The 25162-nt window shown below is 39.1% G+C and overlaps 1 protein-coding gene and 1 pseudogene across 6 annotated transcripts in view; one reads left to right on the top strand and one right to left on the bottom strand.

The window, feature by feature from the left end:
* The window catches only part of LOC146403861 (claudin-10 pseudogene), a 40479-nt pseudogene extending 21558 nt beyond the window's left edge, over nt 1–18921 (bottom strand). Inside the window, exon 1 of the transcript XR_014844629.1 lies at nt 13101–18921. The product of XR_014844629.1 is annotated as a claudin-10 pseudogene (transcript). The remainder of the gene's footprint in view (nt 1–13100) is intronic.
* Nucleotides 1–25162, top strand: part of PDE7A (phosphodiesterase 7A) — a 117005-nt gene that overhangs the window by 22345 nt on the left and 69498 nt on the right. The window lies entirely within an intron of this gene.

Below are 25162 nucleotides of genomic sequence, written 5' to 3' on the forward strand. Positions count from 1 at the left end.
GAGATATAATGGGCTAAATGCGATGTGGTATCCCATGTTGGCTCCTGGAACAGGAAAAAGACATTAGTGGAAAAATAGTGAAGTCTTAATAAAGTCTATAATTTTGTACTAATGTTAATTTCTTACTTTTGACAAATGTGTCATGATTATGTAAGACAGTAACATTAAGAGAAACTAGGAGAAGTATATACAGGAACTCTCTACTGTCCTTGTAACTTCCTTGCAAATCTAAATTTAGCCTAAAAAGTTAAAATGGAAATTCTAGACTTGAATACAATACCTGAAATGAAAAATTCACTAGAGGGGCTTCAACAGCCGTTTTGAGATGCCTATGAAAAGAATCAGTGAATTTAAAGACAGACCAGTGGATATGATTCAAGTCTGAAAAAAACAGAAAACTAATTGGAGGAAAATGAACAGAAACACTCTGAAACCAGAGTCAAGCATATAACATATGTGTAACGGGAGTCCCAGAAGGAGAAAGGAAATGCAGAAAATAGCCTTTTAGAAAACTTTTTTTTTTTTTTTTTCTTTGTAGGACTGGCACCTGTGGCATGTGAAAGTTCCCAGGCTAGGGGTCAAATCAGAGCTGCAGCTCCAGCCTACACCACAGCCACAGAAATTCGGGATTCAAGCCATATCTGTGACCTACACCACAACTCAAGGCAACGCCAGATCCTTAACCCACTCAGCGAGGCCAGTAATCAAACCTGCATCCTCAAGGGTACTAGTCAGATTCATTTCCACCGTACCACAGTGGGAACTCCCAAAAACTTTCCAAATTTGATGAAAAACTTTATTCATCCAGAAGCTCAGTGAACCTTAGTAGGATAAAAGCAAAGAGCCTGTACCTCAACACAACATAGTCAGTCTTGAGTTCAGCAAGAACAAAAAGAACTCATTACATACAGGGGAGCATCATATGATTAAAGGCTGTCGTCTTATCAGAAACACTGGAGGCAGTAGGATGACAGCTGAAGTGCAGAAAGAAAAAAAAAAAAGCTGTCTGAATAATTCTATATTTAGCAGAACTCTGGTTCAAAAATGAAATACATTCCTATGCAAAGACTGAAAGAATTTGTAGCAAGTAGACCTGCCTTATGAGACATATGAAAAGTTCTTAAGGTTGTTAGGAAGTGACACCAGATGGTAACTCACATCCACAGGATGAAATGAAGACACTGGAAATCTAAATTGGTAGGTTAATATAAAAACTAAATACATGTTTCCTATTTCTTTTTAAAAAGGCATTGAATTATATCTAAAAACAAATGGAGTATCTATAACACTTCATCTCCCCCCTCCTCCGCCGTGTTATAGTTCATTCATCCTAGTTCTACACAAATTGTTCCCAGCTGGTTTGCCTTTTGTTCTGTATATTCTCAAAATTTTTGGTGTCAGGACCCCTTTCCATTCTAAAAAATTATTGGGGACTGTAAAGAGCTTTGCTTAAATGGGTTTTATCTAATTTTTTTAATTGGAAAATACAGAAAAATTCAAATACTATTCATTTAAAAATGGCAGTACCAGTTACATGTTAACATAATGTTTTTTGATGGAAAAAAAACCTAAATTTTCCAAATCAAAAAAAGTGAACGAGGAGCGTGGCATTGATTTTACACTTTTTGAATCTCATTAGTTTTGGCTTAATACAAGACAGTCTGCTTGCAACTTGTTATGTGTTGCTTTGGATGAAGTATATGGAAAAAATCTGGTCCCACTAGTTGGAAAAGAGAGGTGTATTGCAGTGGCTTTTCCTTATAATTGTGGATATTTTTCTTTTTTTTCTTTTACTTTTTAAGGCCGCACATGCAGCAAATGGAAGTCCCAGGCTAGGGGTAAGATCAGAGCTGGAGCTGCAAGCCTATGCCACAACCGCAGCCACCCCGGATCGGATCTGAGCTGCATCTGTGACCTACACCACAGCTCATGGCAGTGCTGGATCCCTGACCCTCTGAGCAAAGCCAGGAATCAAACCCCATTTTCATGGATACTAGTCAGGTTTGTTACCGCTGAGCCACCACAGGAACTCCCATGGATATTTTTCTTTGATAGGATGCTAGAACTTAAGAAGCAGTAGTTTCCTAGAAGTTACTTGCAATGTGGGATCTAAAACATATCGATGGGTAGTCCCCATTGTGGTGCAGCAGAAACCCCATGAGGAGAGGGTTCCATCCCTGGCCTTGTTCAGTGGGTCAGGAATCCAGCGTTGCTGTGGCTGTGGCAGAGGCCAGCAGCTGCAGCTCGGATTTGACCCCTAGCCTGGGAACTTCCATATGCCACAGGTGCAGCCCTAAAAAAAAAAAAAAAATTAAAAATTTGAAAAAAGAAACATGTCAATGAATTTTTTGATTCATTGTTACATTAAACTTTGTTCCATTAATCCATTGTTCCTGTTTATCTCTAAAGGGTAATAGCATAAAAGGTTTTCTGTCTGAAGTAATACATTTGGAAAAAAATTGTTAGGTTAATTAGGTATTGTGTAAGAATGTTTTTGAAAGGCTTTTAATTGTCTAGCATTTGAGATTTCTCAGTTTAATGCCTTCTCTAAGTTAGGGCTTAGTTTCAACTCTGGAAAGATGGAATCACAGATTTTTTGTATCATTACTAGATACTTAATTTAAAGGTTTAGTTATAGCATCATCATTGTCACCATCATTATTGTAAAACTAATACTCCTTGTAGTAAAATTAAAAAATTTGGAAGAATGTAGAATGCAGTTAAGGAAACCTCTCCATCCCAATACCCAAAAATAAGTGGCATTTATAGTTTTTTTCAAGGTTTTTTTTAAATTTTTTGACATATACATATCTTGTTATTTATTATAAGTATACATATAAAAATCTTTTCTAAGTATATGGAATAATACTATATATAGTGTTCTGTAAATACATACCTCTTGAATGTCTTTGTGTCAGTATATTAGGTATATGTGTGCCATTCTCTTGGTTACTTCTGGTATCTATGTTATTAGATTGGTTATCAGAAGAAAAAAAATTTTAGTAGTAAAGCACCACTTTGAAGATTTGTTCTCACTCAAATATTGCTCCTGATCCTTTGTAACATTGTTATTGGTCAAATACAGTAAAATCAGTTGCAAACCAAAATTGCGTATCTTGCAAAATGTATGCAGGTTTTTATGAAATTCATGGGTGTAACATTAAAGAACTCAGAGCTCCTGGCAAACTGCCAACTGAAGATCAAAGATGATGAAGTCCTAGATGCTTTTAAGGGAGCCTGATTTGATTACAGTGACTTTTGATGCAGACGATTCAAGAGAGACCCTTAGGAAAAATGGATGAAGCCATTCAATATTTTTGAAAAGATGATTATTGTGATTGAGAAAACAGCATGAAGGGTATATTATATTGTGTCATCATAATATTTTGTTGAAAAGATTATACTAAAAAATAAAGTCAACCCTCGATTTTTTTCTAAGAATTTCTGCATACTTGTTAAATATAACTTAAGCTTGTCTTTATATTTTTATTTTTCAAGTCAAAATCTTGAAAATCAGTTTTCATTTTCAATATTTACAGTTACATTTTGGTTCTTAGTTTGTGAGAAATCACTATGTGGTCTTTTCCCAGTAGTAGTCATCTCTGGAAAACTAGGAACTCATGAATTCCCCTGCATGGATGTACTTTAATTTAGTCACGTACTTGTTGATTAAGATATTTAGACTAACAGTTTGTTTGTTTTTTTTTTTTTTTTTAAGCCATGGTTGTGGCATGCGAAAGTTCCCAGGCCAGGGACTGAACCTGCTTTATAGCAGCAACCCAAGCCACCGCTATAGTGACAATGCCAGATGCTTAACCTGTATGCCACAAGGGACCTCCTAGGCCAACAGTAATTTTTTTTTTTTTTGTCTTTTTGTCTTTTTTGTTGTTGTTGTTGTTGTTGTTGTTGCTATTTCTTGGGCCGCTCCCGCGGCATATGGAGGTTCCCAGGCTAGGGGTCGAATCGGAGCTGTAGCCACCGGCCTACGCCAGAGCCACAGCAACGCGGGATCCGAGCCGCGTCTGCAACTTACACCACAGCTCATGGCAACGCCGGATCCTTAACCCACTGAGCAAGGGCAGGGACCGAACCCGCAACCCCATGGTTCCTAGTCGGATTCATTAACCACTGCGCCACGATGGGAACTCCAAACAGTAATTTTTTGTTGTTGTTGCCTCTCATAAACAGTGCTGCAGTGAATATCCTGTGCTTTTTTTTTTTTTTTTTTTTTTTTAATGGTTGCACCTGCAGCATATGGAAGTTTCTGGGTCAGGGACTGAATCTGAGCCACAGCTCTAACCTTTGCTGCAGCTGTAGCAATGCCCGATCCTTTTTTTTTTTTTTTTTGTCTTTTTGCCTTTTCTAGGGCCGCACCAGCAGCATATAGAGGTTCCCAGGCTAGGGGTCTAATCGGAGCTGTAGCTGCCGGCCTTCGCCAGAGCCACAGCAACGCGGGATCCAAGCTGCGTCTGCGGCTACACCACAGCTCATGGCAATGCTGGATCCTTAACCCACTGAGCAAGGCCAGGGATCGAACCTGCAATCTCATGTTTCCTAGTTGGATTCGTTAGACACTGAGCCAAGATGGGAACTCCATTGCCTGATCCTTTAACCAACTATATTGGGCCGTGGAGTGAACTCATGCTGCCACAGTGACCCAAACTGCTGCAGTAGGATCCTTAACCCACTGCAACCAGAGCCAGAACTCCCTGTGCATGTATTTTTATTTTCCTATGTGAGTATGTCAATGGTATACATTTCTAGAAGGGAAAGAACTTAGGTCAAAATCTGTGTGTTTACAATTTTGCTGTCTCTGAAAAAGTTGCTTCGTTTGACATTCTCACTATGAAACTGTATGTGTGCTTCACAGTGTATTCCTTGTCCAGATTTTTTCTTTTTCTTTTTTTTTTTTTTTTTTTTTTTTTTGGCTTTTTAGGGCTACACTTGCAGCATATGGAGGTTCCCAGCCTAGGTGTCTTATCGGAGCTACAGCTGCCAGCCTACACCAAGTCACAGTAACACCAGATCTGAGTCGCGTGAGGGCATGTAGATGACAGAAGAAAGAAACAGCAGATATCCTCTTTTTAAATCCTTGACAGTGTGATGGGTTAAAATAAGAAGGTGTCTTATTAGGTCTATTTTTCTTCTCTTTAATTGTAAGTGATACTATCCATATTTTTATTTTAATGGCATTTGTATTTTTTTTTTTTTTGTCTTTTTGTCTTTTTGCCATTTCTTGGGCCGTTCCCGCAGCATATGGAGGTTCCCAGGCTAGGGGTTGAATCAGAGTTGTAGCCACAGGCCTGTGCCAGAGCCACAGCAACATGGGATCCAAGCTGCGTCTGCCACCTACACCACAGCTCAGGGCAACGCTGGATTCTTAACTCACTGAGCAAGGCCAGGGATCGAACCCACAACCTCATGGTTCCTAGTCGGATTCGTTAACCACTGAGCCACGATGGGAACTCTGGCATTTGTATATGTTTAATACATAAAATACCTTATTGATTATAAGAGTAATATTCCAATGTTAGGGAAATTATTTTTTATTATTATCTTATTAATATTATTACCTTATTACGATATTATTGACATTTTATCTAATCTCTTGTCTTTTGACTTCTTATAGCAATTTTTGTATGTGGTAGTTTTATTTAGCGAAATGTATAATTTTTTCCCTTTTAAGGCTCTGGTTCTATGTCAGAGTTTTACTGCGATGCCTCAAGATAATCTGTTCCTTTTCATATTCTTCTATGGTTCTTACATTACCCTTTTTGATAATTCTTTTTTTGTGGCTCTTCATATTTTCCTGTTTGCTTCATCTGGAATTTATGTATTTTATTTGTTGTTTTGCCTTTTTTTTTTTTTTTTTTTTTTTTTTTTAATGGCTGACCACCATATGGAAGTTCCTGGGCTAGGGGTCAAATTGCAGCTGTAGCTGCTGGCCCACGCCACAGCCACAACAATGCAGGATCCAAACTGCATCTGCCACCTATACCATAGCTCACAGCAACACCAGATCCTTAACCCACTAAGCAAGGCCAGGGATGGGACTTGCATCCTTATGGACACTAGTCAGGTTCATAACTCGCTGAGCCACAACAGGAACTCCTCATCTGGAATTTATTGTGGTGTAAGGATAAGGCAGATCTAGCTTTTTTCATCTACTTACTACCTACTTCCCCTATATCATTTAATAACACATCTTTCCCCGTATTTATTTGAAATGCAACTTCTATTATGTGTGGAATTCACACACGAATCTGTTTCATCTGTTGTGTCTATTTGATCTGTTGCTGGGCTTTGTTCTGTTCCATTTAGCAGTCTATCCGTGTGCCAGGATTCAGCTGTTTTAATTGTTATAGCTTAATAATAATATATATATATTTTTGTCTTTTTTTAGGGCCTCACCTGCAGCAAATGGAGGTTCCCAGGCTAGGGTTTGAATCGGAGCTACAGCCCCTGGCCTACGCCACAGCCACAGCAATGCCAGATCCAAGCCGCTGGCGTCTGCGACCTACACTACAGCTCACAGGAACGCTGGATCCTTAACCCACTGAGCAAGGCCAGGGATTGAACCTGCGTCCTCCTGGATGCTATTCAAATTCATTTCCACTGAGCCGTGATGGGAACTCCATATTTTAAAATATTTGATAGGACTATTCTCTCCTCTTTTTTTTCCCTACCTGATTGTGCATGCACGTTTATTCTAGAAGAATTAATCATTAGTCACAAACTCCCCTGGAGTTTCTGCTGTGGTGCAGTGTCTCTGGAGCATTGGGACATGAGTTTGATCCCCAGCCTGGCACAGTGGGTTAAGGAACTGTCGTTGTTGCAGCTGTGGTGTGCATCTGATCCCTAATCTGTGAACTCCCTATGCTGTGGGGCCCAAAAAAGAAAAAGAAAAACAGAAACAACCGCAAAACTCCCCTCTTGACTCTCACTACCTGTAAGATATCCTATTGGTGTTTTTCTGGGATCATTTGAATTTGCAGTTTGGGAAAACTGGTATTATTAGAATTAATCCAAGTCAAGTGCTTAGGGCAGTGCCTGGCAAAACAGTCACAAGAGGCTCGCCTTTGTGCTGATGTACTTTTTGCCCTTTCCAAGGTATTTGCCACTCCCTCCATCTTGCTCTGCGTGGCAGGAGGCTGATCCTCATGGACCGCGTCATCCGGGCTGGCTGCCTTGCCTGTGGCTTTCTGTTGGATTGGGAGGGCTGGTAGGAGATGGAGGGTGGGGGAAGGAGAGGTTAGGCCGAGTTTCCAGCCTTTCCCCTCTGGGTGCTGTGTTCCTCTCCCTCAGGCCTCACCTTCTGCCTGCTGTTTCCTCCACCTAAGGGTGATAACAGCTTCCTGTTGCTAAGCCCCCAGGAACTTCACCCAGCCCAGCCTAAGTCAGCAGTTCTTCCACAATTTTCTCCTCTTCCTGGGAGTGTCTCATCAGTTTCCTGCAGGAGCCAGAATGTTAAAGCTGCTCTCATCCTAATACTGAATTTCTATCCCAGTCTTTTCTGAGATCCCTCAATAGAGATGAAAATTTTCCTTGTAGAGTTCTTTATCATTTTTGTTGTTTATACCTAGGTTTACTTCTGTTCAGTTGCAATAAATGGAATCTTTTCTCTCACTACGTCTTTTGTTTGCAAATAGACAAACTATTGATTTTTGTATGTTAATTTCATCATCATCTGCATAATGAATTATTCTTCTTTCTTTCTTTCTTTTTTTTCTCTTTGTCTTTTTAGGGCCACCCTGCAGCACATGGAGGTTCCCAGGCTGAGGTCCAATTGGAACTGTAGCCACCGGCCTACGCCAGAGCCACAGCAACTCAGGATCCGAGCTGTGTCTGTGATTTACACCACAGTTCACGGCAATGTCGGATCCCTAACCCACTGAGCGAGACCAGGGATATAACCTATATCCTCATGGATGCTAGTCTGGTTCACTAATCTCTGATCCGTGATGGGAACTCCAATTTTCTTACTTTTCTAATATTTTTTCAGTACCTTGTTCAGTTAATAATCAATTGCAAATAACGGTAATTTTGCCCATTTTTACTTCCTTAGAAGGATTTGGGAGTAGTTGTTTAATTTATTTAAATGCATTTTTGGGCATTGAGATGCTTAAAGTTTTTCACCTTTGATCTACTAATTTGGCAAATTATTTTAGTAAATATTCTAGTGTTAACCTTATATTCCTAGAATGATTCTCACTTGGTTAAGGTATTTTATTTTTTTAATCATTGTACTTGCTTGTATTTTGTTTAGAACTTTTGCAGCAATATCCCTTACAGAAAATGATCTATAGCTTTCTTTCCCCATCCAGTTTCATGTTGTGGTAATAGTACCCTATTGATATCATTCATGTATTTTTTTGAGGCAAGTCAAAAACAGGCAGTAAAAAAAAGAATTTTTTTTTTTTTTTAATACAAAGCTTTTTAAAGCAGTGAGGAAGTTAGCTTGTTACCAGGGAAACTAGCATCATACATTACTGGTTATAAGGCTGTCTTTTGTATCAAAGGGGAACCAAATACAATTGTTACAAGAATTAAGATGTGTATGTAATAAAGGCTGACATAATACCATTTTTCACTTGATAGCTATTTCGTCGACTTCATCTCATCCTGTGAAGAGAAATAGGTAGATATTAGCCCCATTTAACAAATTAGGTTTAGGTTAGAGAGATTGCTGCTTGCCAGAGGTCGGGGGGCTAATCAAGTTGACCTTTAGACCTGGAAACCAAATCATCTTACTCATGGCCAGTGTTCCTTTACTTCATTATCTTTAAGAAGATCGTTAATGCAATTTCATGGATTGTATCACATGCCTATTTCAAAATAGAGATTTTGTCTCAGGTTTTATTTTCAAAATGGTTATGTGAATTCAGCACTCTTCTTATAATGCATGTTATAATTCACTTTATACCTGCAACATCTTCTTGAGGTAGTGTCAGAGAACAGGGTTATAACTTTGTACTGTAGATAGTAGCACAGAATCATCTAATTTAAAAACTGGAACTACCTCCCTACCTGCAATGGATTGCATAGGCTCCACCCAGACAAATGAAAAAATAATGTCTTTATGTGTTCATGAACAAAAATACTACATTTCTTCATTTTAAAAGCATGAAAATTGGTAAATTGGTAAATACTAATTTATAGCTTTATTATATCTAGGAATAAGAAGGTTGGCTTGATGAACAGAAAGTGTGAGATAGGGTTGTATTTAGTCGTGTGCTGGAAATAATGACTGGATCTCTGAGGGAAAAAAATAACTGATTTGTGGTGGTTGCGTTTCTGTAGTGTACTTACTTTACTCTTAGCACGGTTGACATGAAGCTGTCAATGTAATGTCCCTGAACAAGTTGTTGGGGAAAGAGCAGAATTAGCTGTCTTGAACCTGTATGAGCAGACTTCAGCACACCACTGATTGTACAGCCAGAATGTTTTTAGTGGCAGGTAGCAAAAAAAAAAGAATTCCGGTTTCTACAAACAAAAGACTTAACCATGAAGACTCAAGGTTGAGTGGCTCCAGATTGGGTCAGTTCAGAAGCTCAGTATCAGCATTACTGACCCAGGCTCTTTCTGTTTTCCTGTCTTCACTATGTTGAAGCTGTGCTGATGCCATGGCTGCAGGAGTGGCTTTAATAGTTGCGTGAATCCAGACATGACAATTTCCAGAAGAAGAAATGGGCTGTATCATTTAAAGTGCAAAGAAACCCATCCTATGAGGCTCCCCGCTGCAGACTTGGTGTCACACTTGACTGTCTCACATGGCCGTTTCTGACTCTGGCAAGAGAGGTGGATCTGTTATGACTAGTTTGGACCAGTCAGGGCCCCCTCTTCAGGTCTGAGGCTGCCCACACCCCCCTGAAGCACATGGCTTCCCACACACCTGAAGAAAATTTTGCTTTAGGAAAGAGAGAAAGAGGGGTGGCTGTTGATTATATAAATAACAGTGTCATCTACACAGGGCTGTGGATGGCACTTCTAATTTTATTATCAGCTTCAGTAATTTTTCTGTTTTGATTGGTAAAAATTTTTCATTCACCTAGAAAAATTGTAAATATTAACACTTTTCTTCTCAATTCATTGTGTGAGACCAGTATCACATTGATGCCAAAACTTCACAAAGACATCACAAGGAGACTAAAGACCAATGTGTCTTATGAATATGGACACAGAAATCATAAACAAAATACTAACAAAATGAATGTTAGAACATATAAAGAGAATGATATACCCTGACCAAGTGGGATTATCTCAGGAATGTAGGGTGCCTTAATATCCAAAAATCAATTAGTGTAATGTCAATAGAATAGTAAAAACCACTATTTCATCAATACATGAAAAAAAGGCACTTAGCAAAATTTAACATCCTTTCATTACAGAAAGACCAAGAAAGTTAGGAATAGAAGTGAACTTCCTCAACCTGATAAAGGGTATTTATGAAAATCCACAGCTAACATCTTACTTGATGGCAAAACTTTCCCCATCTGGAACGAGACAAGGATGTCCACTTGTGCTACTTCTTTTCAACCTTGTGCTGCAGGTTCTGGCCAGGTCAGTTAGGCAAGAAAAAGAAAAGGCATCTAGATCCAAAAGGAAGAAGAAAAACTCTATTCACAGATGACATGATTGTCTATTTAGAAAATACTAAGGGATCTTTGAAGGCATTATTAGAACAATAAATTAGTTCAGCAAGGTTGCAAGATGCAAGATCAATATAGAGAAATCAGTTATTTCTGTAAACTTGAAGTGAGCTGCTAAAGATGAAATTAAAACAATTCCATTTCCAATAGCATAAAAAAGAATAAAATACTTTTTATTTTGATGTTGTTGTATGATTTCTTTGTATGTTTTCGATATTTGCCTCTTATCAGGCATGTCATTTGCAGATATCTTCTACCGTTTAGTAGGTTGCCTTTTTGTTTTGTTGATGGTTACCTTTCCTGTGCAAAAGCTTTGTTTAGTATGGTCTCATTTGTTTATTTTTGCTTTTGTTGCCTTTGCTGAGGACACAGATCCAAAAAAATATTGCTGAGACCAGTGTCAAATCACATACTTGTCTATGTTTTCTTGTAGAAATTTTATTGTTTCAGGTCTTACATTTAAGTCTTTAATCTGTTTCGAGTTTGTTTCTGTATATGGTGTAAGAAAATGGTCCAGTTTTATTCTTTTCATGTGTAGTTGTCCAGTTTCCCCAATACCATTTATTGAAGATGCTATCTTTTCCCCCATTGTATATTCTTGCCTCCTTTATTGTAAATTAATTGACTGCATGTGCATGGTTTTATTTTTGGTCTCTCTCTTCTATTCATTTGTGTGTGTTTTTGTGTCAATACCATACTGTTTTGATTACTGTAACCTTGTAGTATGGTTTGAAGTCAGGGATCATGGTACTTCCATCTTTTTTCTTATCTCTCAAGACTACTTTGGCTATTTGGGGTCTTTTGAGGTTCCATAATCATTTTAGGATTATTTGTTCTAGTTCTGAGAAAAATGTCATTAGTATTTTTATAGGGATTACATTCAATCTGTATATTGTTTTGAATAGTATGGACATTTTAACAATATTAATTCTACTAATCCCTGAGCATGATGTATCTTTCCATTTATTTGTGTTGTCTTCACTTAGTTTCATCAGTGTGTTTATAGTTTTTAAAGCACAGGTCTTTCACCCCCTTGGATAAATTTATTCCTAGGTACTTTTTAAAATACAGTCTTGTTAAAAAAAATGAGAAGAGGGCCCAAATAGGCTTTTTTCCAAAGAAGATATACAGATGGCCAACAAGCACATGAAAAGATGTGCCACAGCACTCATCATCTGGGAAATGCAAATCAAAACCACAGTGAAATAATCGCTTCACACCTGTCAGAATGGCTTTCATCAGAAAGAGAAGAAATAACAAGTGTTGGTGAGGATGTGGAGAAAAGGAAATCTTTATGCACTGTTGGTGGAAGTGTAAGTTGGTGCAGCCACTGTGGAACTATAGGGGTTCCTCAGAAAGTTAAAAATAGAGCTACCATAGGATCCAGCAATTCTGCCTGTAGGTATTTGTCCAAAGAAACAACAAAAAAATTTTTTTGAAAAGATATTTGCGCAGAAATATTCATGCAGCATTATTTACAATAGCCAAGATATAGAAGCCACCTAAGTGTCCATCAACAGATGAATGAAGATGTGTTTTTATATATATGTTTATTTACACACAGAGAAATATTACTCAGCCCTTAAAAAGGACTGAAATCTTGCCATTTGTGACAGCATGGATGGACCTAGAGGGTATTATGCTAAGTGAAATAAGTTGGAGAAAGATAGACATGGTATGTTTTCACTTATGTGTGGGAATCTAAAAAATGAAACAAGAAAATGTAAAACAGAGACGGAGAACAAATGAGTCAGAGGAATGGGGAGTAAGAGATACAAATAATAAGTCATAGGGATGGTAATATACAGCACGGGAAATATAGTAGTATTTTAATAACTTTGATGTGTAATGTATAAAAATCAAATTACTGTGTTGTGCACTTGAAACTAAGATAATATTTTTTTTTCCTGTAAATAGTCTGTGTATGTTTTTATAGAAAGTGATTAGTATGTAACTATGTAAGAACACTTACATCCATACAATCAACAAATTCTTCAAATTTGCATTTGAAAAATAGTTTTGAGTGTTAATTATAGGAAGGCCTTGAGGGGATCATTCTGTGAACAGTTCACGTTTATAACAAGCTTAAGACAGCTTGAAGCAGAGCCCTTTTTAGACGTAAGCATTTTTATCACACTGTTTTGAAGGGTTTGTGGTTTTGTTTTTTGTTTTTTTGCCATTTCTTGGGCTGCTCTCGAGGCATATGGAAGTTCCCAGACTAGGGATCTAATCGGAGCCATAGCCGCCAGCCTATGTCAGAGCCACAGCAATGCAGGATCTGAGCTGCATCTGCAACCTACACCACAGCTCACGGCAACACTGGATCCTTAACCCACGGAGCAAGGCCAGGGATCGAACCCGCAACCTCATGGTTCCTAGTCGGATTCGTTTACCACTGAGCCACGACGGGAACTCTGGTTTGTGGTTTTAAGATCTCCTTTTCCGTGATACTTTGTCCGAGAAGACATGACAGATGTGGCCCCATCGTACTGGGTTTTTGTTGTTGTCAGATATTGAAAAGCAAAATACACCATCACCAATTATTCAGAGTGAGGCTCCTGACCGTCCAATAAACAGAGCAGCTCCTAATCCATACTTCTGCTCCATGTGGAGGAGATCAAAGAATTCCGTTGTGATATCGTTTGCATACAGGGAATACCCGGACATCAAGCAAAGCCCTGACAGTATGAATACAATCCCAGCCAAACAAGCAGTTTTAGCTTTGGCTTTATCTGAGCCTCCAACCTTGGTACATTTCATTCCAAACAGGGCAGATATGGAAACAAAGCCCAGGCTGACAGTGACAATCATATGTCCTTTACATGCCTGGATATAACTGTCCAGTGCCAGCATGGAGGGGAAGTCCTTATAGTTGGAGACACCCATGGTGTTGGTAACGCACATCTTCCACAGGTTGGCCACGTAGGTAGTGGTGGTGATAACCATGCCGTCGATGGTAGACACCTTCCAGTAGTCGGTGGACAGTGTGGAGGACACCAGCACCCTGCCCGAGATGGAGACCATGAAGGCAGTGATCTCCGATGCCGTGCTCTCCATGCCGCCTGCTGCAGCCTTACTCCTAAAATAATATTATAGGCCAACCATACTTCAATTTTTAAAAAGAATTAAATACTTAGGACTAAATTTAACATAAGAGCAGAATTTTTCTTTGAAAACCACAAAACATGGGAAGAAATTGAAGGACCAAGTAAATAGAAAAATGGCCTATGTTCATGGATCAAAAGAAATAATATTGATAAGGTGGCAGCAGTCCTCAAATTGATGTCTAATTTCAGCACAATCCCAGAATCTCAACTTATTTTTCTGTAGACATTGACTAGCTGATTTGAAAATTTGTATGGAATTGCAAAGGACCCAGAGTAGCAAAGAAAAATCTATTAAAACGAGAGAACAAAATAGGAGCGTTCATACTTCCTAATTTCAAAACTTACTACAAAGCCACAGTAATCAAGACAGTATGGAACTGGTACTTAGACTTTTAGTGCTTATTTTATGTACTTACTTAATAGACATATGGATCAGTGGAATGAATTGAGAGTCAAGAAGTAAACCCATGTGCTGTGATCAAGAGCCAAGACTGTTCAGTGAGGAGAAAGTACCTTTTCAATTAATTATGGAAGAACAGCTGGATAGCCACATGCAAAAGGACAAAGTTGATCCTTCTAAGTTAAAATGGATTGAATACCTAATTTTAGGAACTGAAACTATAAAACTCTTAGAAGAAAACACAGGCTAAATCTTTATGACATTGGGTTTGGCTAAATCTTTATGACAAGGATTTGAAAAGGATTATTTGATATGATATCAAAAGCATGACCAACAAAAGAAACAGATGCATTGGATTTCCTCAAAGTTAGAAATTTTTATACTTTAAAGTATACTGTCAAGAAACTGAAAAGACAGCCCACATAATAGGAGAAAATAATTGCAAATCATGTATCAATAAGGGAGTCATATCTAGAATATGCAAGGAACTCATACAACTCAATAATGCAGAAGAACCCAATTAAAAAATGGCTCAAGGCTCAGAATAGTCATTTTTCCAGAAAAGATACAGGATGGCTAGTAAACACATGAAAAGATGCTCCAACATCTTTCCCATTAGGGAAATGCAAATCAAAACCACAATGAGAGATGACTAGAATTAAAAAAAAAAAATCTAGTTCTCTGGTATCCTAGTGGTTAAGGATCTGGCATTGTTACTACTGTGGCTTGGGTCCTTGCTCTGACTTGGGTTCAGTCCTTGGCCTGGGAACTTTTGTATGCCATGGGTGTGACCAAAAAATAATTAAATAAAAATTTTTTAAATCAAGACAATCAGAAGTCTTAGCAAGGACATGGAGAGATCAGAACTCTTGTACACTGCTGATAGGAATGTGAAATGGTGAAGCCACTTTGGAGAACAGTTTGGCAGTTCCTCAAAACACTCCACATGACCCAGCAATTCCACTTCTAAGTGTATACCTAAGAAAAAGGAAAACTGGGAGTTCTTGTTGTAGTTCAGTGAGTTAAGAACCCAATATGGTGTCCGTGAGGATGTGGGTTCTATCCCTGGCCTCAATCAGTGGTTTAAGGATCCAGTGTTACCACAAGCCACGGCGTAGGTCGCAGATGTGGCTTGGATCCGTGATGCTATGGCTGTGGCATAGGTCAGCAGTTGCAGCTGTGATTCAGTCCCTAGCCTGGGAACTTCCATATGCTGCACAAGCAGACATTTAAGAAAAAAAAAAAGAAAAGGAAAAAAAAAAAAGGAAAACATAGGGCCACGCAAATATTTATGCATAAATGTTTATAACAGTATTATTAAATTGCCAAAAGGTAGAAACAGCCTAAATAGTCATCAGCCGATAAATAGGTACACAGGAAGTATCTTAATGGAATATTATTCACTAATAAAAAGGAATGAATTTCTGATACATGCTGTAACTTGAATGAACCTTGAAAACATGCTAAGTAAAACAAGCCAGACGCAAATAAAAAGGAATGAATTTCTGATACATGCTGTAACTTGAATGAACCTTGAAAACATGCTAAGTAAAACAAGCCAGATGCAAGAGATCACATTGGTTATGACTCCATATATATAAAATATCCAGAAAATGTATTTCCACAAGGATAGAAGAAGGTAGATGGTTTAGGTGGGGGGAGAGAAAATGAGAACTAACTGCTTACAGGTATGGGATTTCCTTTGGGGTGATGAAAATATTATTGAATTAACAGTGGTGGGGTTCCCTTCGTGGCTCAGTGGTTATCGAATCCGACTAGGAACCATGAGGTTGTGGGTTCAATCCCTGACCTTGCTCAGTGGGTTAAGGATCCAGTGTTGCCGTGAGCTGTGGTGTAGGTCACAGATGCGGCTCGGATCCTGCGTTGCTGTGGCTCTGGTGTAGGCAGGTAGCTGCAGCTCCAATTCGACCCCTAGCATGGGAACCTCCATATGCTGCGGGTGAAACCCTAGAAAAGAAAAACAAAACAAAACCCCACAGTGGTGATGGCTGCACATAGCTGTGACTATAGTAAAAACCATTGTATTGTGTATTAAAATGGGGAAATTATATAATTTGCGAACTGTATCTCAAGAAAGCTGTAAAAAATTTTCATTTAAAGTTTCCCTTGCAGTTTCAGAATATGTTAAATGATCCAGAAGTTTGAAGGAAAAAAATTGGAAACGTTTGTTTCAATGTAGAAGCAATAGTTTCTAAAATTCTGTCCATCTTGTCATAAAGTCAAAGTTGTACTAAGCATTAAAATTGTAATATACAACAATATGCAATATAATATACAACCCCAATGTGTTCTTACATGTTCATAAACCTGCTTTCTTTTAATTACAATACATGTTGAACAGATGGGTCTGAGCTTTGGTTTGCCTTTGTTCATGGAGCATAGTTGTTTTGGTAGAGCCTAGTTGTGTGAGGAACCAGGCAAAGGTGCAGCTGAAAAAAGAGAAAGTTAGTTCAGAGCCAAGACTTTGCCAATCAATAACACATGTATAAAGCAGTCAGCTATGTATACAGAGATGCCAGGGGATGGTAAAAATATGATTCTCGAGGCAGCATATAATAATATTTCGGTAGGAGTCCCCCAAAGAGTTAAAAATTTTAAATGTTTGAATATGTGCATTTTTTGAGAAATGACTCATACCATAAAATTCATCCTTTTAAAATGGACATTGTGGTTTTTTAGTATATTCACAAAGCTGTGCAGTATTGCATTGCCTTCACTGCTATCTAATTTCAGAATACTTTTCATCACCTAAAAAAGAAATTCTACCCATCAGCAATCATTTTTCATTCCCCTAGCCCCTGCAACTAGTAATCTACTTTGTCTCTGTATATTTACATATGGAATATGTGCATTGTTTTTCCTACAAATTTGGAACAGTTGCAAGTATCCAGTGGCATTCCTGCTGTGGTGCCATGGGTTAAGAATCTGACTGTAAAGGCTCGGGTAGCTCTGGAGGTGCATGTTGAATCTGGTGTTGCCACAACTGTGGCTCAGGTCGCAGCTGCACCTCCGATTCAACCCCCTGATGGGGGATCTACCATATGCTAGGAGTGTGGTCTTAAAAAAAAAGTATCCAAAAATTAAATTATAATCTTTTTGAAGAAAGAACATTTATGTCTAATAACAGCACTTTAAATGACTCTAAGGTACTCTGCATTTCATTTTAATAATCTATCAGTCCATTATGGTAATTTCTTTCAGATTATTTCCTAGAAGTGATATTACTTAAAATATTAGGTATAGTTTAAGCCTTTTGATAAACATTGCCAAATTACCCTTCAAAAAGTTTATATCAATTTACACTCAAACAGTAACGTAAGAAAAACTTGTATAAGTTGTAAAGAATAATAATACAATAAGTAACTACATTTATTTATTTATTTATTTATTTTTGGTCTTTTTGTCTTTTAGGGCCACACCCACAGCATATGGAGGTTCCCAGGCTAGGGGTCCGATTGGAACTGTAGCTGCTGGCCTACACCACAGCCACAGCAATGCCAGATTGGAGCCTAATCTGTGGCCTACACCACCGCTGATGGCAATGCCAGATCCTTAACCTGCTGAGCGAGGCCAAGCATCAAACTGGTGTCCTTATGGATGTTAGTCAGGTTCGCTAACTACTGAGTCATGATGGGAACTCCCAGTAATTAAATTCATACATAGAGAGAGGGTGATAACTGCCTTTCAATAAAATATTTACTTGTCTAATTGAAAATTATTTTCTGCCCGACACTTTAGAAATTTTTCAGTGAACAGAAGTCATAATTTTTAAATCCCTTGTTCTTGAAACATTACCCCAAATTAGCAAAGCATCTGTATAGTACCAGTTTGTATTCAAGATTCAGAAGAAGCAGCTCTTTAAATGTATCTTATTCATCAGTTGTAGATTGCCTGTACTTTATGTAATTGGCTCTTAATTGTTCATATAATAAGTCATTCAGCTGTAATCAAATTACCTATTTTAGTTTTTTTAGCTTCCACAGTAAACCATGAAATAAGCCATTTGGATAGCCAAAATGACTGATTTTCATTTTTCTCTTTATATAGCTTACATGTTGCAGGTGTTAAAACTGCCATGACTTTCCCAAATGGAAGGGAGATTATTCCAGATGGAGAAATAAGTTGGGTGCAGGTGTGGCAGTGGCAGTGTCCAGGCTCTGTTTAGAAAATTGCAAGCAAATTATTTGGTTGGAATTAGGGTATGTATAGGTTGAAAATGGGATAGTAAGGTTAAATTTGTGCCATAAAAGACAGATATTAATTGGTTTTCTCTATCTTCTTGGTAATAAAAAATATCCTGCTGTAGGGTATGCAACTTGCAGAGAGGGTTAAATATTTTGTGCCTTTTGCAGTGTCCCTCTCTTAACCTTGACCATACAGGGTTTTCTTATCATATCAGTTTTTCTCATCTCAGCTTTTCTCCTTCAGTTTTAGCAATTTTTTAAGTGATATGTTGGTGCACTGAATGCGGCCTGTCTTTTTCGGGAGTATGCGTTTGGGGTGGGAAGGGCGGGGAGAGGCAGGCATACCCATACACCTGCCCTTACCATCCTCTGACGAGTAGTTCCTAATTGATAATGGCAGAGTCTCAGGATAAGCTGAGATTTTGGCAAGGGATTTGTGAATCCACAGGTATTTGAAATAGTAAACTTTAAAAATAATTATGTATATATATATATATGTGTGTGTGTATATATATATATTTTTTAGTTATAAGGAGATGCTGAGATTAAAATTCATTTAAATGTAACTGCTGAACTCACAATGTCACATTATTTTGTATTTTCTCAATCAATGGATATATTTTGTGGTTTTTTTATGAGATAGGTCAGTTGCAAGAGGAGATGGGGGTGCGGGGTTGGGGGAAGCTCACAGAGAAATGGAGAAACGAAGTCTATTGTCCTCATAGGCCCAGAGACAGGAGGCCTGGTATAAGGCACAGGGCAGATGGGAGAACACCAGGGTGGTCAGAAGGCGGAAGATGGACCGAGGGAAGAGTAGGGCTGTGGCCTGTTTTGTTTTGGGTTTTTTTTTTTTTTTTTTTTTTTTTTTTTTGCTTTTTAGGGCTGCATCTGTGGCATATGGAAGTTCCCAGGCTAAGGGTCACATTGGAGCTGCAGCTCTGGCCTGTGCCACAGCCACAGCTGGATCTGAGCCGCATCTGTGACCTACACCAGAGCTCATGGCAATGCCAGATGTTTAACCCACTGAGCAAGGCCAGGGATCAAACCTGCATCCTCATGGATACTAGTTGGATTCATTGCTGCTGAGCCACAACAGGACCTTTATTGTGGCCTTTATTGGGGTTTCCCAGAGAAAAGCAAGACAGGGCAGAGTGGAGTTTGGGACTGGTTAATATGAATGATTTTGGCAGCTTTGGGCTGTAGGGGTGGTCCTAGTTGCCTGGTACCTGACCCTGGGATGGTTAGGCGTTTTGAGGTGCTGAGGTGTGATAGATGTCTGGCTCTGGGTTGGTTATCTTGTTTAATCAAAGCCACGCTTCTGGCTGGGCCTTTGTTGCCCTTGAGAGTTGGCTAGCCCAGGGAGGGGCACGTTTCCTCAGTCAGAAAGGTTTTTAAAGCTGTCAAAACATATAAAAATACACAGTGCAAGATATCAGAAGAATAACCCATATCTGGGTTGACACTTAGGAATATTAAACAACCCCCATAGCCTGCCGTGTCTGATTTCCTGGAGGAGTAATATTGTTGTTTAGTTTCTGAACAACTTGGGCGAATTTCTGACTGAAATGCCTACCCATTATTGATGCCGCGGACTGAAAATGGACTGTTATCATTGGGTAGTAACTGACAAAAATTCGAAAAGGGGAGCATTTTAGTCAAACTTTTACTATGAGTTAAAAAAAAGTAAGAGTTCCCATTGTGGCGCAGTGGAAATGAATCCGACTAGGAACCAAGAGGTTTTGGGTTCGATCCTTGGCCTTGCTCAGTGGGTTAAGGATTCGGCCTTGCCCTGAGCTGTGGTGTAGGTTGCAGACATGGCTCAGATCCTGCACTGCTGTGGCTGAGGTGTAGGCTTGTGGCTGCAGCTCCAGTTCAACCCTAGCCTGGGGGCCTCCATATGCCTCAGGTGTGGCCCTAAAAAGCAAAACAAACAAACAGAAAAATAGTAATGTAATGAGGTTTTTGTTTTTTTTTTAATTCCATGACTGTCTCATATTGTAACTTAGAATAGGAGCTAGGTTGACTAATGTCTGCTCTATAGAGAGGGGAAAACCATTTTACAGACAGTTTGAATTGTTTTTGATATGACTGCATATGTAATTAAAGCACTGGCTAGGGGTTATTAAATGATTTTTAAAGGCTTATAAATTTTAGTTAATGACTTTTTGCCTAGATTGTGTAGGAGAATTGGGTAGGAGCACCTTGGTGACATTCTGGGATTATCTTTATGCATCTGTCTGTTTATATCCAAGTACTTTCCCTTTGTCCAGCTGGAGGAAAAGGAGCCTTATAGAATGTGACTTGTACCAAGAGTCCATGGTTAGGAAGGCTGGACCTCACTCAGATTTGAACCCATGATCACATGACCCAAAGTTGCCTCCCAGTCCAGTTTTAAGAAGATATTTGTTGGCATGAATTTCAAACTTAAGAGAATTCCAGTCTTTGAGAAAAACTGGATGAAAATATTTTTCCTATTTTTTTATTGTACTAAAATACACCTAACATAAACTTTATTTTAACCATTTTTAGATGTACAATTCCATGTGCCAAGTGCATCCACAGTGTTGTGTAACCATCACCACTTTCCCTTTGCCCAGCTTTTCTCATCTGGCTGCACAGAAACAGTGTGCCTGTTAGATAGTAATTGTTAATCCCTTCTTTCCCAGGCCCTGGGAAACTGTTCTACTTTCCATCTCTATGAAGAAAAGTTCTTTTTCGTAAGAGAGTTTAGTTGATGTTAGATGATATATATAAATTAAGTTTTAAATTTTTTTGTGGCGTGATAGTTATAAAAGCATTTCTTTTGAACAAGAAGTACCATGAACTTCAATGTAAAAAGTTATTTTTGCCCTTTTAATTCTTTGCCTATTCTATTTTAAACAAAACATTATAATTACATATGCTCAGTGAAGAAGTCTTCATGTTCTCTTCATTTTATTAAATGTAAACAAATGGTATTAATTTAAGAGAAAGTAGTTCTTTTTTCTGAACCAAATCAAATTGCTTTTTTATGCATTGTTCTAGTTCGAGCTCCTTAAGGTAGGGTTAATTAGTCTTAATTGCCTTTGTAATTAAGTTCATCAAACTGGTAGCAAATCTGAAAGATACCAATCTTTTTGCTAGCCTGCATAAATTTGTATCATATTCTCCTAGTTGATGGTTGTCAAATTGCGTATAATTTGATTCAAGCTATTTTTTTAAATTAATATAGAGTGTAATTATTATTGCTCATTGTATTCCATGAGCAATAGTTACTGGGAGATTCTCTGCACTTTGGCCAGACCCTGGGCCTTGGGCTTTTGGGGTTGATATACCCAGGAGGTTGTGAAAAACCCAGAGGTCAGGTACCCCCTTACTTTGACCTTGAAGTGAGAGCCAGCTGAAGTACTCTGCTTACCTTTGTGCTTTCCTGCCTTTACTTAGTTTTCGCCTTAGTATTCCTTATTTTACTACCAGCTCATGGATTCATTTCATTAGATATTTTTTATATTTTCCAGCATTTTCAGTTGTTTTCAGTGGTAGAGTCCACTCTCTAAACTAGTCTGCTGTTGGAAATGGAAGTGATCTCAGTGACTTTTTTTAAACTGATTCATTACTGCCACTGAGTAAGTAATAATAATAATAAATAGACACTGTAAACCAGCTATAATGGAAAAAGATAAAAATCATTAAATTAAAAAATAATAATAGAAATAGGAACACAGGTTTTGTCTTAGCTACAATTTATTCTTGACTTCTTCCAAATTGGTGTCTGTTACAGAACTGGACAGAAGAAATTTTACTGTTATCTGCCATATCTTGCTTTCATTTTATAAAGGAACTAAAGGAGCCCAGATTGGAGGAAGAGGCTGAACTGAAAGTTCCTTCTCTAGCCTAGGTCTGGAAGAAGCTATAAGCCTTATGAGGAGATTCTGTATGAGATTTGTTGAGTGTTTTATTGAGATTTCTTGTAACTCGCTTTTTGTATTATATTTAAAGCTGTGTCTAACTGGCTTTAACATTACCGAGGTATAAGAGGGAACGTTATCTGTATTTATAGAAAAAATAGCATGAGGGTATGCTGTTTAGTTTGAATAGTTACCATTTGTGAGGTTTTGGTCTTTTGCCCTCCCAGTCCCTTCCTAGTTTTGTTTTTGTTTTTGTTATAATCTTTCTTCCTCTTTCATCCGTTCGTTCTTTCTTTCTTTCCTTCCTTCCTTCCTTCCTTCTTTATCTTTTTGGGGCCTCATTTGCCGCACATGGAGGTTCCCAGGCTAGGGGTTGAATCAAAAGCTCAGCTGATGGCCTACACCACAGCCACAGCAACACAGGATCCGAGCCATGTCTGCAACCTACACCACAGCTCACAGCAACACCGGATCCTTAACCCATTGAACAAAGCCAGGAAACAAACTTGAATACTCTTGGATGCTAGTCTGATTTGTTTCTGCTGAGCCACAACAGGAACTCCCCCTTCCTGTTTGTGAGCCTAAAGATTTGGGTTTTAGCCATCTTCTCTTCTCTCCTTGAGTAATCTTAACCCAGCACATGACCTTGAGAAATTACTCCAAATGCCTTCTCTAGCCCACCATGAGCCACCACTGAAATCCCTTCTTTAGCCCACCATGAGCCACCACTGAATGGCCATTTCCACTGAGCCCTCTTGTGAAACAGAGCAAATCAGACTCTTGAATCCTGTCACTTTTCTCTCTGTTCCCATGATGGCTCCCCTGATCTAGGCCACCATCCCATTCTGGATTAAGGCAGCAACGTCCTTACCGATCTCCTGAAGTCTTCCTCTGTAGTCATCCATTTCACACACTAGCACCCAAGTGTTTTTCCCAGAATATAATTTATGATCACTCTCCTAAATAAAAGCTTTCAGTGGTTTCCTTTTGTCCTCTGTGCACAGTCCAGACCTCTCAGTACTGTTGACAGCCTTGATTAATTCTCTAGTCTCTGCACTTACCACTCCCAACTTCACTTTACACTGTCACCTGCATTAAACTTCCTTGGTGAGGGGATAGATTTTGCTCCTCTTTTTGATATTTGTTCTAAGGCTGGTTTAGTGTTGCTGAATTCTCTCAGCTTTTGCTTATCTGAGAAGGTTTTGCTTTCTCCTTCAAATCTGAACGAGAGCCTTGCTGGGTAGCGTATTCTTGGTTGGAGGTTTTTTCCTTTCATCACGTTGAGTATATCATGCCACTCCTTCTGGCCTGCAGAGTTTCTGTTGAAAAATCTGCCGATAGCCTTATGGGGGTTCCCTTGTATATTATTTGTTTCTTTTCCCTAGTTGCTTTCAAGATTTTCTCTTTGTCTTTAATTTTGGTCAGTTTGATTAGTATGTGTCTTGGGGTGTTCCTCCTTGGGTTTATTTTGTATGGTACTCGTGCTTCCTGGATTTGAGTGAGTGATTCCTTCCCCATGTTAGGGAAGTTTTCGGCTATTATCTCTTGGAATATTTTTTCTGTCTCCTTCTCTCTCTCTTCTCCTTCTGGCACCCCTATAATACGGATTTTGGTGCGTTTCACATTGTCCCAGAGTTCTCTGATACTCTCTTCATTTGTTTTCAATCTTTTTTCTCTTTTCTGTTCTGCATCCGTAATTTCCACTAACCTGTCCTCCACCTCACTTATTTGTTCTTCTGCCTCCTGTATTCTGCTGTTAGCTGCTTCTAGTGAATTTTTTATTTCCGTTATTGTATTTTGCATCTCTTCTTGTTTAAGTTTTATATCTTGTATCTCTTTGGTCAGTGTTTCCTGTAAGTTATCCATCTTTGCCTCCAGTTTATTCCCAATGTCTTGCATCTTCTTCAGCATCAACAGTCTAAAGTCTTTCTCCTGGAGGCTGAGAATCTCCTCATGGCTTAGCTGTTTTTCTGGGGTTTTTTCTTTCTCCCTTGTCTGAGTTATAGTTCTCTGTCTTTTCATTTTTATAGGTTTTTGGTGTGGTGACCTTCTTACAGGTAATAGAGTTGTAGCCTCTCTTCTGATGTCTGCCCCCTGTGGCTGAAGTCAGTATGGGGGCTTGGTGTAGGCTTCCTGATGGGAGGGGCTGATGCCTGCCCCCTGGTAGGAGGAGCCGATTCTAATCCCTCTGGTGGGTGGGGCTTAGTCTCTGGATGGGATTAGAGGCAGCTGTGTGCCTGAGGGGTCTTTAGGTAGCCTGTTTACTGAGGGGTGGGACTGTGATCCCACCTGGGTTGTTGTTTGCCCTGGGGCTTCTCAGTGGCTGCTGACGGGTGGGGCCAGATTTTCCCAAAATGGCCACCTCCAGAGAAAGGCACTGCTGCTGAATATTCCCGAGGGCTTTGCTTTCAATGTCCTTCCCTCACAACAAGCCACATTCACCCCTGTTTTCCCAGGATGTCCTCCAAGAACTGTGGTCAGGTTTGACCCAGATTCCCTTGGAGACTTTGCTTTGCCCTGGGACTCGGTGCACGTGAAAGTCTGTGTGCGCCTTTTAAGAATGGGGCCTCCGTTTCCCCCAGTCCCATGGAGCTCTTGCATAGAAGCCCCTCTAGCCTTCAATGCTAGATGCTCTGGGGCTCTTTCTCCCTGTGCCAGATCCCCACACGTGAGAGTTTGATGTGTGGCTCAGAACTCTCACTCCTGTAGGTGAGTCTCTGTGAACCAGTTAGTTTCCAGTCTGTGAAGCTTCCCACCCAGGAGGTGTGGGGTTGTTTATATCACGAAATCGCCCCTCCTACCTCTTGATGTGGCCTCCTTTTTTTCTTCTGGAGTAGGGTATCTTTTTTAAGGTTTCCAGTCCATTTTGTTGAAGTGTGCTCAGTCTTTAGTTGTGAATTTTGTTGTTTTTAGG

The sequence above is a fragment of the Sus scrofa genome, chromosome 4 (genome assembly GCF_054392235.1).
Source record: "Sus scrofa isolate SSC_HxYL_T2T_F1_AM1 chromosome 4, Sscrofa_HxYL_maternal_Yorkshire_Landrace_v2.0, whole genome shotgun sequence".
Lineage (NCBI taxonomy): Eukaryota > Metazoa > Chordata > Mammalia > Artiodactyla > Suidae > Sus > Sus scrofa.